Here is a 14,981-nt window from a genome sequence, read left to right as displayed (position 1 = left end):
AACACAACACCAAGTTATATAACAATAAACTGTATTGTACATGACATCAATGGCCCAAGCACAACATGTCATTAATATCCTGCTACCCAAGCAGTTGTCAGAGCATACTCTGCAGCAACCAGCAATAGTCACATATAATACACAGGTTACTCATCATTCTTCAACATAAGCAGTGGTCAGGAAAAACATTACTACAATAATGCACGTCACAAGATCCTCATAAATGCCAATACCAGGACTATCAGGAAACACATGACAAGTCATAAGAACATATTGGCACAAATGTCCATAACAGGAACATTAGCAAACATATGGCCAGTTATAGGAATCATATTAGCATACATGTCCATAACATTAGCAAACACATCAGATAATATATGGTGCATAAGAGAGCACATGGCAAATCAGGTCCAAGACATATCACCAATCGCAAAGGAATGGGTCGGTGAGAGCCATGCATAGCCCACAGGAGTTCTAAGCCCCTGGAGTGGTTAGGCACCCGTTGGCCGCTGGCGGGACAGAGCCTCCGTTGAATCATGGGCCCATCCGGCGATATGGGGCTTCCTAAACAATGATCCCCAAAAGTGAGCCAGGGAGGGGGAAAAACACCACATTGCCAACTTACACTGGGACCCTCACCTCAGGACCGTTCCTCCCTTCTCCTCTCCCCCCGATTCTCCAGCAGGGGAGTGCAGTGTGCCTATCTCACTATGGGGGCCAGAGACCACGTGTCTTGGCCTTAACACGCCGGGTGGGGGAAAGCATCTTAGCTCACAACCCCGCCTGGCCCAGGATTCAGTCAGCCGAACTGAGGAGCTGTGGACTCCGGCAGGGAGATCCTCCCGCCTTCTTCACTCACCCATTTGCTGGGAGCTGGCTTCCTCCCTTGCTGTGGTTAGGCCGTGGTTACTCCAGGCACTGGGAGCAGTGGCCTGTGGGGGCCCCAATGGCACTTCCTTTAGCGAGATTCTCCCCGGTGGCACCGTTAGGAGTGCGCCTGCTCCATTCTTCACCTGGTAGTGCCGCGGGGACACAGCACGCTTTAGATGTGTTTGAGGATCTCCGAGTGCAGTGATTTTTTTCAGGAGCCACACATTAAAGCACTCTCCAGGAGCTATAGGAATGAACAGGGCACTCTCAGAGTCCTTTGAGGCCAATAAAGTAGAGCGCTCTCCAGACGCTAGGCAAATACAAAGAAGGAGATCTCAAGGCGTTAGATGGATAAAGAGAAGCGTTCACAAGGCATTTAGCAGGCAGTTGCAGGGGTCACAGCACTCAGCCCCTGGGGACACCAAAGTGGAGCACAGGGTGGCAGGGCCCAGCAACTGGCCGGCACAAGGGGGATGCAGACAGTGGTAGTTCCTCCTGGTGACCTAGCAGGTCACAGGTCAGCACAGCAGCATCAGTCCAAGGCAAATCCTGGTGAGTCTTTCCATTCTGTGTCCAACTACAAGCATGATAAAAGTGTCAAGTGTGTCCTTTCCATGGGGAAAATCACCTGTACTTCTACTCACTTTTGCAAAGGTTTAACAAAGAGGGGGAGAGGAGGTTCCAACCAGTGGCAACTGGTTCCAGGAGTGTCCCCTCTCTCCTGCAGCACAGGCTCCAGACATCAGTTGAGGGTAAACAAGTCCTTTGTTTGAGGCCAGGGCCAGTTGGGATTCTGACACAGAGTACTTTTTGGTGCATGTTTACTATGTTTTTAAAGTATTTTTTAAAACTTTCCTTGTCATATAAGTGGTGGCTTATATTAGTATCCACACCTGTGTTTTGATGTTTTTTTGGGTTCAACAGGCGGTACACATAGTGTGATTTCATAGATTGCACGTACTGTTTTTTTACTAATTTGTTTTATGTGCAGGTATTATTTAACAACACTGAGGCGGTCATTACAACATTGGCGGTAAAATCCACTTAGAGCCGTGCAGAAGACTGCCAACACACCACCGCGTCTGCGGAAATCCACCACAGCTATTATGATTCACAACACGGAATTCGCCTTTATTCAAACACCCACACAAGTCCGCCACACCAAAGGTCAGTGATCAACTGGCGAAAACAAAACCTCCACCGTCACGCCAACAGAAATATGCCCACACTATCACAACCCACGAATCCACGTGGCGGTCTTTCAACCACGGTATTCCATTGGCGGTACACACCGCCGCACTCAAAATACACACACACACATACAAACCACTACCACATTGGACAATTACAAATACACACACCTGATAAACATACACACACCACTTCCACACACCCAATACAATATAAAACACACACCCACATCACCCACAAACCCCTACAACCACAACTACTGAGAGAAGGCCACAGAGAGACACCACCATCAACAATACTAGCATCCACAGGCACACAACACCAACACCCACATAACTTCCACGCACCTCACACTACACACCACTACATATCAGCACACTTATCACCCCACACATCACCTACACCACCCCATGGCATGGCAAAGACACCCCAGGTTCCCGGGGAGGAACTCAGGGTCATGGTGGAGGAAATCATCTGGGTAGAGCCACAGCTATTCGGAGCACAGGTGCAGCACACCTCCATTGCAAGGAAGATGGAGCTATGGTGAAGAATAGTGCACAGGATCAACGCAGTGGGACAGCACCCAAGAAATAGGGAGGACATCAGGAAGAGGTGGAACGACCTAAGGGGGAAGGTGCGTTCCGTGGTCTCAAGACACCATCTAGCGGTTCAGCGGACTGGCGGCAGACCTCCACCTCCTCCCCCACAACTAACAACATGGGAGGAGCAAGTCTTGTCGATTCTGCATCCTGAGGGCCTCGCAGGAGTAGGTGGAGGAATGGACTCTGGTAAGTCAAATCTTAACTATTACATTCCCCACCCTACCTGCATGCTATCACATACCCCCACCCTCACCCTCACCACCATCACTCCTACTCCTCACAAATGTCCCAACATAACAAACCACACATCCTAACACCAAGCCCTGCATGCAACAACAAAGCATGGACACCCATCACTAAAGCATGGACACTGTACATACCCATACGCCCCCCTAAACCATCATCACACAAGGTCCCACACAGGAATGCAAGCACTGGGGTACAAGGTCACCCACCCATTGCACACCATGCCACACACAGATGTAATAAACATCCTTTTATACCCCTGCAGGACCCCTACCCAACGTCACCGGACACGAAAGTCCACACATGTCCACACCACCAACAGAAGAGGCCCACAGTGATGACAGCACTTCTGTCCAACTGGATCTAGATGACCAGCCTGGCCCATTGGGGACCTCGGACAATCAGTTCCCCTCACACTGGCACAGGCCACCACAGAGCTTCCCCCCTCTGGAAACACCAGCACAGCACCCACCCAGCGGACCCATACCTGGGTCTCCAGGACACGTCAATCAGCAGTGTGTCCACCACTACAGGGAACCCAGGCTAAACCACCACCCCAACAACAACAGGGACCTGGAGGCAGTGGCAGTTGGCACACCGTTCAGGGGACAGATGCCCAGGGAAACAGGGGAACTGGGATGGCTGTTGTGCCAGAGGGGGAGGACAGGCCCAGGGAACCCACTCTCCACGAGGCCCTCTCCAACATCATGGGAGCCTGCCACCACTCCCAGGAGACGATGGCAATGGTACGGACCAAGTTTCAGGAGACCCAGCGCCTGCAGGAGGAACACTATTTGGGCTTCAGGGAGGAACTCAGAGCCATCAATTCCACCCTGGGCACCATCGTAGGGGTGCTGAAGGAAGTACTCAACACCAGGAGGGACACTGTGGCACTACAAGTGCCCCCTGACACTAGCCTGGACGATGAACTGCCCACCACATCTGCTGGTGCTAGTGGACAGGAGGCACAGCCACAGGACCACCACACCAGCACCCCACCCCGTGCAGAGGGAGAACAAACTCGCAAACGGTCCCTGAGATCCAGGACAAAGACAGAGAACGATGCGAAGACCCCCGCCAAGAAATGAGACCACCCTGAATGCCATCCTTCTGTCCCACTTTGTCACCCTGTCCATCCTTAAACTGCCCCAGCTCCATTTCCTATGCCCATTTGGGCAATGCACCTGTGAGACTAATAGACTGGACTCTGCCATGAACATTCCTCCGCCATCACCCCTCACCATTTTGCTACCCCCCTCCAATATTGAGCACTAAAATAAACACCCTTAAAGCACAAAACAATCTGGAGTCAGTTTGTGATTTCGAAATAGTGTATTAGCAATTACTGTGGCAATAAGCTCTTTCATTTGTAATGTCAACATACCTATGTCACACAGCTGTAGTCCATGATGAATCAAAGCAGAAGTCACACTGTGGGACCCACATCTGTGAAATCGTAAGGGAAAGTGACAACTCAGTGACCATACACTGGGTGAAAACGACAGACAGTAGAGAGGTAGTAGTGTTAAAGTACATGTAGTAGGCAGGTTTGTATTCTTACCTGTGTTTCACTGGAAATATTGCTGGATCACTGAGTCCCTGTTGTGCATGTCTTCTTCTGCTTCCTCGTCTTCAATGTCCACAGGCTCCACAGCTGCAACAACACTGCCATCTGGACCATCCTCCTGCAGAAAAGGCACCTGTCATCGCAAAGCCAAGTTGTGAAGCATACAGCAGGCCACGATGATCTGGCACACCTTCATTGGTGAGTAGAATAGGGATCCACCTGTCATATGGAGGCACCTGAACCTGGCCTTCAGGAGGCCGATGGTCCGTCCGATCACCGTCCTACTTTGCCCATGGGCCTCATTGTAGCGTTCCTATGCCCTTTTCCTGGGATTCCTCACTGGGGTCAGTAGCCATGACAGGTTGGGGTAACCAGAGTCACCTGCAAATGGCGAGGGACAACTGTTAGACACACACTAACCTGTAGGGATATCCCCAGACCCAGACAACCATTCCCACTATCTTGTTTCCAGTTGCTCACCTAATAGCCACACACAGTGCCTCTGGAGTTGACCCATTACATAAGGGATGCTGCTATTCCGCAGGATGTAGGCGTCATGTACTGAGCCAGGGAACTTGGCATTCACATGGGAGATGTACTGGTCGGCCAAACATACCATCTGTACATTCATCGAATGATAACTCTTCCGGTTTCTGTACACCTGTTCACTCCTGTCGGGGGGACCAAAGCCACATGGGTCCCATCAATGGCACCTATGATGTTCGGGATATGTCCCAGGGCATAGAAATCACCTTTCACTGCAGGCAAATCCTCCACCTGAGGGAAAACGATGTAGCTCCGCATGTGTTTCAGCAGGGCAGACAACACTCTGGACAACATGTTAGAAAACATAGGCTGGGACATCCCTGATGCTATGGCCACTGTTGATTGAAATTACCCACTTGCAAGGAAATGGAGCACTGACAGCACCTGCAATTGAGGGGGGATTCCTGTAGGATGGCGGATAGCTGACATCAGGTCTGGCTCCAGCTGGGTACACAGTTCCTGGATTGTGACACGGTCAAGCCTAGGTGATGATCACATGTCTTTCCTCCATTGTCGACATGTCCACCTACTGTCGGTACACCGGAGGATGCCACCATCTCCTCACATGTCCCAGCGGACGGTGCCTATGAAGGACAACAGCGAGCACAGAATCAAACAACTCAGAGGTACGTACCCACAGCTTACACAGAACACCAATCATAATCCAAAAAGTGGCCTGTATTTGTGTTGAGTCTAGGCCTAGGTATGTGTGATGCAGTTAAAAATGAAGCCATGTGGGCCCCTCAAATGGCGGATGCCTGACCTCTAAAGTGGGACAATGGGATGTGAGGTAACTGTGCTGGCGTTGTACACCGTCGCGTTAGGCGTTCGAAAACCAAGGCGCAATGCTGCATTGGTTAACATTGGACCCTATGGGTCCCAGTAGCCAATGACGATGTACGCCGGTGGTGACGGTACGCACGGCCGCGGACGTGACTGCCATTTTCTATCTGTTCAATCACTCGATACCTGATCTTCGACAGGAGAGGAACTACACTGCAAGTGCTGCTGTGACCTTGGTCTGGAAGAGGCAATGGCTCGAGTGTCTGGGGAAAGGGCCCGTGCCTTCACATCAGAGGAGTTGGAGAAATTCGTGGATGGGGTCATCCCCCAGAACACGCTACTCTACAGTCCTCCAGACAAACAGGTAAGTACTCTGGGAGCATGCTGTATGGGCTATGCCTATGTGGAGAGGGGTGGATGTAAGAAGGAAGGGGGTAGAGTGTGGCGTGCATGAAACGACGGTGAGTGCATGTGCCACATGCCAAGGGTAGGAATGGGGGCCAATAACTGTGATGGTGCAGTTGGTAATAAGTTTCTCTTCCCCTTGTACAAATCATGTAGGTCAGCGCCCACCAGAAAAAAGATATTTGGCGTGCCATCGCCAAGGACGTCCGGACCCTGGGGGTCTACCGCAGACGGAGCACCCACTGCCGGAAAAGATGGGAGGACATTCACCGCTGGAGCAAGAAGACAGCGGAGGCTCAGCTGGGGATGGCCTCCCAACGTGGGAGGGGTGCTCGTCGCACCATGACCCCCCTGATGTTCAGGATCCAAGTGGTGGCATACCCGGAGTTGGATGGGCACTTGAGGGCATCACAGCAGCCACAAGGGGTTGACTACACTCTCATCCTACTGATTTTGTGCGCAGTGGAGGTGTCTGGGTGGGGGAGGTGGGCTGTGGGTTTCCATAGGCCAGTGCAAGTTTAGTAGGCAAGGTCCCTCCATAAGGCAGGCCATGTGGCACCCCACCCCACCTCTGTAGGATGCCAAGTACACCTAGCCATGCCCCGGTGTCATCCATGTGTGCAGATGTCGTCCATAGCCTAGTAGGCCATTTCTCTGGAATTGAACAGTGGAGCCCAAGAACGTGGCGTAGTGCAGGGGGCTTCTGTGTCTGTCGTGTCCGCCAACGGTAGCGGTAATGCATGCACTCAACATGTCTTTCTTCTGTCGTTACCCCCCTTTTTGTGGTCTCCCTGTTCTTGTGTGCATTAGCATCATCAGGCGGAGGAGCAGTGGCACCGGAGAACGAGGGAGCTGCATCCCACATGGCCCTGGAGGGCGGAAATACGGACTCGGAGTTCACCAGTGGGATGGAGGGCGAGGGGAGCTCCACGGCGGGGACAGGAGCTGACATCAGCGACACAGACTCGTCCTCTGATGGGAGCTCCCTTGTGGTGGAGCAACATCTGTGCCCCCCTGCATCTACAGGTACAGCAGCCACCCCCCCTACCAGCACCGCCCTCCCAGCAGCCCCTCAGCCTTTGCCCCATGCCCGCTCACCCAGGAGGGTGGGCATCACCTTCACCCCGGCACCTCAGGCCCTGCCCCAGTCACCCCTGTTGCCCTCAGTGACGAGGCCATTGACCTCCTCAGGTCCCTCACTGTTGGGCAGTCTACCATTTTGAATGCCATCCAGGATGTAGAAAGGCAGTTGCAACAAACAAATGCATTCCTGGAGGGCATTCATTCTGGTTAGGCGGCCCTTCAGCGAGCTTTTCAGACTCTGGCCTCAGCACTGATGGCAGCCATTGTCCCTGTGTCTAGCCTCCCCCCTCCAAATTCCTCCACCCAGACCCAATCCCCTGTACCCAAGCCTATCCCAAGCACACCTTCAGACCAGCATGCACACACGTCAACACACAAGGGAAGCTCAGGCAGACATAAGCACCACACATCCCACAGGCACTCATGCAAGCATCACACACATACAGACATTCCAACATCCACTCCCTCCACTGTGCCCCCCTCCTCCTCATCTCCCTCCTCCCTCCCAGTCTCGTCTCCACTCACACCTGCATGCACTACATCAACAGCCACTACTGCCATCACCAGCACACACACCACCACACCCCGCTCACGTGTAGTCACCACCCCCACTACCATTCACAAGTCCCCTGTGTCCTCTCCCTGTGTGTCTGTGATGCCCCCTCCCAAGATACACAAACGCAGGCACACACCCAGCCAACAGCCATCCACCTCACGACAGCCTCCAGCGCATGCACTATACCCAAAGTCACAAAACGAACACCTCCTACAACCACAACCTCTTCCTCCACTCCCAAACCCCTCCAGCAACCAGTCCCAGTGTCTCCCAAAAACTTTTCCTGTCCAACCTTGACCTCTTTCCCACATCTCCCCCATGCTGTCCGTCTCCTAGGTCCCGAACTAGCACCTCAGCCACAATATCTCCGGCACCAGTGGTGCCTGTAGTCACCGGAATCTGGAGTGCACAGGCCAGCAGGGCAGCCAGTGTGGCACGGAACCACAGCACAGACAGTCCCCCACCTGTGAAGCATCAAAGGTTGGCTATAGACCGGCGGGAGAGGGGGAAGACTCCAGCCACCAAAGCCGCTCCCAGGGGTCCCGGGGGGAGTGTGGAGGCAGCTGCGACACCTTCCAAGGTGGGGAAGGACACAAGAAACCAGGAAAGTCTGGGAAGAGCAGCACAGCGGAAGAGACTGCCATCATCCCCGCTGCCCAGGAGGCCACAGCCGGCATCCCCGCTGGCCAGGAGGACACAGCCATCATCCCCGCTGCCCAGGAGGCCACAGCCATCATCTCCGCTGACCAGGAGGCCACTGCCATCATCCCCGCTGCCCAGGAGGCCACAGGAAATGGGTAAGTCATCTACAATTACCCCATATTCATCACATCTGTAATGCATGCACCACCCCCCCTCCAACACCCACCAGGACCACTACCCCACCCAGACCACGAGCACTTAATACAGTCCCCCTGCATGCCCACTAACCCACTAACAGGCCCACATCCGTCCCCCTGTGCACAGCCACCCACCCCTGCAAGGAAACACAATGGCCTACAGCACCCACAATGCATCTCCACATCCCAAGCTAAAAGCAAAGGTAACCTCACCAAAGCATCCTGCATGGCCCAAAGTGAGTAACCTGCACAAACCCGCCCAGGCCTGTGCACCCCATCCTAGTGGTAACAGACATGTCCATTCCTCCCAACAGGCACTACCACCCATGCCACCCTGACGGACAGGACAAGGAGTGGCAGTGCTCCACAGGGAGACAGAGGCACCTTCCAAGACACTGGGGATGGAACCCTGGACAGTGACGATCTGCCTGGCCTCTTACACAGTCCTGGACTGTCACCATCCAGCAGCCCCACCCAAGATACCACTGACACCCCTACCACCCAGGCAATAACATCAGCCCAGGGCAACCATCCACACACCTGTGTATCAAGGCCACAGACTGGTGGAACACAAGTACAGAGGCCACAGTCACCCCCTACCAACAGGCAGAAAGATGATGGCCCCAGTACAAGTGATACCGCCAGACCTGTGCAGGGTACACAGGCACAGGGGCCTAGGCCCAGTGGGAGGGCATCAGTGGTCCAGGGGGGAGTCCACAGGGTGGATGCTGCAGCCCATGACGAGATTTCAGAGGTCCTGGGAGCATATCACCATACCCAGGACAGATTGGCCTAGATAGTATCTACCCTAGAGCAGAGTCAGAGGATGCAGCAAGCACACCACCAAGAGGCCATGGAAACTGCACAATGCCTCAATGGCCAGCATAGCAGGTGCACTGCTGCAGCTTGTCCATACACAGCCTGAGGCCCACACAGAAAAGGAAGCCCCTACTACAGCACAGGATACAGACCGGACAACAAGAGCATCAGCAGCAACTTCACATGAACCACCCTCTGAGGACACACGGGGACATCCATCTCAACCCCTACAGGCCAACAACAGGTGCCCAAACGGACCCTCAGGCCAAGATATGCACAGGAACACCTGCCATGAACAAGGCCCCCTCTAAGAAGTGACTGCCAAAAACTGTCCTCCAAGTGTCCCACTTAATCCACCACCAAACAATGCTACAAATACTACAAACTAATGTAAGCCTAGATGGACCTACCACTACTGCCAACAATGCTGCAACCATGTTGCCATATTGGACAACCACCATTAGCCCACTCCCATCACTGTAATCTGCACAATTTAATCCCTGCACCAAATAAAACACCTTTTCTCCTGTTACAATGTCCCCTGTCATTAAGTTTGAACAAAGTGAAGTATGGATGCAACTGGTTGATAACTCCTTTATTGATGTCTGAGTAGCATGAAAAGCACCACACGCCTTACATGTTGTTGTGCCGATATATGTGTTGAAATATTAGACTAAATTGTAATCTGTCCTATGCAGACCTGGTCACAGTGGCAATTAGTATTGACCCACCACCCCCCATTAGAAGACAAGGCACACTGACAGTATGATGTACAGACACCAATCTCATCCAATTGTCCCACATAGTTACTGGAAGTAGATTGTAATTCCTCTCTGCATCTGTTCGAGGATTCTTCACTGGTGTCAGGAGCCAACTCATGTTGGGATAGCCATAATCACCTAGAAAAAGGTGCAAAACAGAACTTTGATTGACAAGCCTCAGAGGCAAACAGTCTGGTTGTCTGCTATGTGGCAATAAGTGACAGAAACACCTACCTATGATCCACCCTCTGTCCTCTTGTAGTTGTTCCATCTTGTGTGGCACACTACTGTTCCTCAGCACAAATGAATCATAGACTGAACCATGGCATTCACATGAGTGATGTACTGGTCTGCAGTACACACCAATTGAATGTTCATGGAATGAAAGTTGGGTCCTGGAATTTCCATCTTCCCCTTCCTCATCATCACCATCACTCTCATCCCCTCTCTGAGGAAGCTGGTCTGGATATACAGCACCCTCCTCCTCCAAGAGGGGGATAGAATTTCTCACAGCCACGTTGTGCAGCATGCAGCAGGCCACCACTATTCTACACACCTTTTCAGGCCCATAGGCCAGGGAACCACCAGAGATATGTAGACAATGAAATCTAGCTTTCAGGGGACCTATTGTGCGCTCTATCACCCTCCTAGAACGTCCATGGGCCTCATTGTAATTCCTCTCTGCATGTGTTTGAGGATTCTTCACTGGTGTCAGGAGCCAACGCATGTTGGAATAGCCATAATCACCTAGAAAAAGGTGCAAAACAGAACTTTGATTGACAAGCCTCAGAGGCAAACAGTCTGGTTGTCTGCTATGTGGCAATAAGTGACAGAAACACCTACCTATGATCCACCCTCTGTCCTCTTGTAGTTGTTCTATCTTGTGTGGCACACTACTGTTCCTCAGCACAAATGAATCATAGACTGAACTAGGGAACATGATATTCACACGAGTGATGTACTGGTCTGCAGCACACACCAATTGAATGTTCATGTAATGAAAGTTCTTCCTGTTTCTGTACACCTGTTCACTGACTCTTGGGGGGATGATAGCTATGTGGGTGCCATCGATGGCACCTTTCACATGGGATATGTTGGCAAAGGCATAGAAGTCCGACTTGATGGCAGGCAGGTCAGAACTTTGGGGAAACCTCACATAGGACTGCAGGTGTTGTACAAATGCATTCAGGAATCTTGACAGTATAATGCTAAACATTGGCTGTGAATAACCTGCACCCATGCCCACTGTCACTTGAAATGAACCTGTGGCCAGGAAATGGAGTGCAAAGAGCATATGCACTTCAGTAGGGATGGCATGCTGATTACGATTTGCCATTGTCAGTGCAGGATCCAGCAATGCGCAAAGTTCAAGAATAGTTGCACAAGTGATTCTGTAATTGATACCCCTTCCTTGCCACAAGGGTCTGTACCTAGGAGGAGTTGAAAACACGTGTGAGGAACACACACACATCTGCACACATTGTTATTCATTCAGCACTGCGGGCATGATTGTCGTTGACACTAATGCATAGTGTGTGTGACATTGCAGCAACATGACCACAATGATGGATCAGGACTGGTCATGTGAGATAATGTTATTTGTCACATGCCTATGGGTGTTTGGGGAACAATGGGGCCTGCACTGTGCAGATGAGAGTTGTACAAATGCGTAATTTTGGCCAAAATGTCTGCCCCCTGTAATCCAGGACTGTTGTTGTAGAAGTGACCTCATACTGCTAGCGGTTTACGTAACACCGTACGGCGGTGTTTACGGCCGTGCGTAAATTAATTGGTTAACATGAATGTCAATGGGGAATCCTAGCGTATCATGATTGCCGTCAGTGGTGATGGTGCACACTGCCGCGTTGCGTACGTGAACTCGTCACCCCAATTTCACTTGACTCCCTGATCTCGTTCAAGCAGGTACTCCACTGAGTGTACTGCTGTGTCCTGCCTCTGGTCATGGAAGTGGCACGTGTTGCAAGGGAAAGGGCCCCGGCCTTCACCCAAGAGGAATTGGAGAGGCTCGTGGACGGGGTCCTGCCCCGTACGCCAAGCTCTACGGACGGCCAGAGGTACAGGTGAGTAGGAGGACATGGATGTGTGTAGTGGTTGGTTTTGGCTGCATACATGTGTGCACCTCTGACACTGGATGGTCCAGGGTTCCTGACATGCTGCGTGTGTGTGTGCTGTTAGTCGGTTTGAACTGTCCATCCCATAGTGGACGTATAGCCAGCTATGATAGGCCAGTGTCTGACCTCTGTGTTACATTTCTGTGTGTCCCTTATAGGTAAGCACCCACCAGAAGAGGGGACTTTGGCATGCCATCGCCAAGGAGGTGCGGACCATGGGGGTCTACAACTGGTGGAGCACCCACTGCAGGAAGAGATGGGAGGACCAGCGGCGCTGGGTGCGAAAGATCTGTGAGGCCCAGCTGGGGAAGTCCTCCAAACAGGGAAGGGGTGCCCGTCGGGCACTGACCCCCCTTATACAACGCCTCCTGGCGGTGGCGTACCCGGCTTCACAGCAGTCACAAGGGGTTGAGTACACATACCATATTTTTGACCTTTGATGGATGTGTGTGTGTGCATTCGGATTTATGCTGCCTAGTTGCAGGGACTATGAGTGATGTCCATTTACATCATGGCCCCCGTGGGGAGTAGGGGTGTTTTGGTTAGGTCTACTACACGTCAGGTCTTTCAGTTATTTGGGGAATGGCTGTAGAGCAGGGTTCTGGCCACTAGTCAGGGGCATAGCCATGGGTATACGGTAGGTGCTACCTGTTGGAGGGTTTTCTGGGTGGGTGTATGTGTGACCCCTATTATACCTCCATTCAGCTATTTACAATATCTCCCCTGTTTTGTCCCACATCCCTGTTCTCTTGTGTTGTCTGAGTACATCAGAATCATCTGGTGAGGGAGCTGAGGCACCGGCGAGTGGGGATGAAGCGGCCCACAGATCCTCAGAGGCAAAGTCGTCTGATGCCAAGGGGACCATTGGGTTGGAGGGCGAGGGGAGTACCATGGGTGAGGCAACTACCACTGGAGGTAGTGACTCCGATACCTCCTCCGATGGGAGATCCCAGGAGGTGGCAGACCCTAGTGGGCCCACACCTACTGTGTCATCTTCCGCCACCAACCCATACCATCACTGCCCTCCCATTTGCTCCCCACAGAGTTGCCCGTGCCCGCTCACCCAGAAGGGTGGGCGTCTCCCTTGCCCCAGGCACCTCCTCCCCTGCCCCAGTCAGCCCTGCTGCCTTCACGGAGGAGGCTATTGACCTCCTGAGAACCATCTCTTTATGGCAGACAACCATCATCAATGCCACCCAGGGGCTAGCATCAGAGATGCAGCAGGCCAATGCCTATCTGGATGGCATTCACAGTGCATTGTCTGGCCTACAGAGATCTTTTCAGGCTCTGGCCTCCTCTTGGATGGCAGCCAGTGTCCCTGGTCATTCTGTCCCCCCTCCAACCTCCTCTACCCCTTCCAGCACCCCACTCCCTTCACCCATGCAAAGCACACATTCTGACACGGAGGAACACACCTCAACACACAAGAAGCACACTTCAAAACACAAGCACCACACCTCCCACCATAAGCGTATACAGAGCCAACATACACATGCAAACACAACAACGTCCACTTCCCCCCAGTGTGTCCACCTCTTCCACCTCCCTGTCTGTCCCCAGTACATACACACCCCCAAGCACTGCACTTTCATTCACTGTTGCTGACCCTATTCCTGCAGTCACCACAATAGCACACATCCATTCATGCACCCCAGACACCACACCTGCACTCACCACAACTACTTTAGTTGACACATGCAGCACACTCACCAGACTTGCAGACACCCAGACAACATACATTCGTACTGGCAGCCTGTCTTGTCACACAGTGTCCACCCCCCTCCTCCCAAGACACTCAAATGCACCAAAAACAGCCACCCATCACACATCCACCACACCTCAGCATACTGTCCAGTCACCTGCATCCACATAACGCACACCTACACCACTTACGACCACTCCCTCTACCTCCACTCCCACACCTTCCTCCAGGTCCACCCCAATTGCACCTAAGAAACTTTTCCTCTCCCGTGTTGACCTCTTCCTACCCACTGGCCCACCCCATCTCATCCCTAAACGTGCTCACCTCCTTTCCCTGTCCACTCCTTCCACGCCACAGCCCGCCCCTATCTGTCCTTCACATTCCCGTGCCCCTTACTCAGAGAGGAAGAAGCCCCGTACTGAACCTGTTCCATCTGCCACCCCCGGTCCAAGCCCACGCCCCCACCTTCCAAGGGCAAACCCAAACCCCCTCTACCTTCCGAACACAAATCTAAGCCCCAACCCCGTCGGAAATCCCCACCCCCACCACCCCTTGCCCCTGTTCCCTGAGGTGCCTGGATGTCCCATTGTTGCCCCTACGAGGTGGAGTACCGTAGCACTTGTGGGAGTCAGGTTGGGGCCATTGTGGCCCATCGGACTTGTTTTCTGAAGGACTGGCGATTGGCCTTCTATGCACTTCGGTTGCTCAGTGAGCATAATAAAGGTTAATGTGTGTCCTGTGTCTATGGAGGCACACTCTGGAGCCGTAGTCTCTTGTTTCATTGTTTGTGGGGTACATGTATGTACTTTGGTCAGGTTGGATTGGCCTTGTGTTGGGTAAGTACCTCTTGCTGTGGGGTGTATGGCTTGTGCTGCTGTG

Source organism: Pleurodeles waltl, chromosome 4_1 (assembly GCF_031143425.1).
Source record: "Pleurodeles waltl isolate 20211129_DDA chromosome 4_1, aPleWal1.hap1.20221129, whole genome shotgun sequence".
Taxonomy (NCBI): domain Eukaryota; kingdom Metazoa; phylum Chordata; class Amphibia; order Caudata; family Salamandridae; genus Pleurodeles; species Pleurodeles waltl.
Note: the sequence above shows the minus strand (reverse complement) of the source record.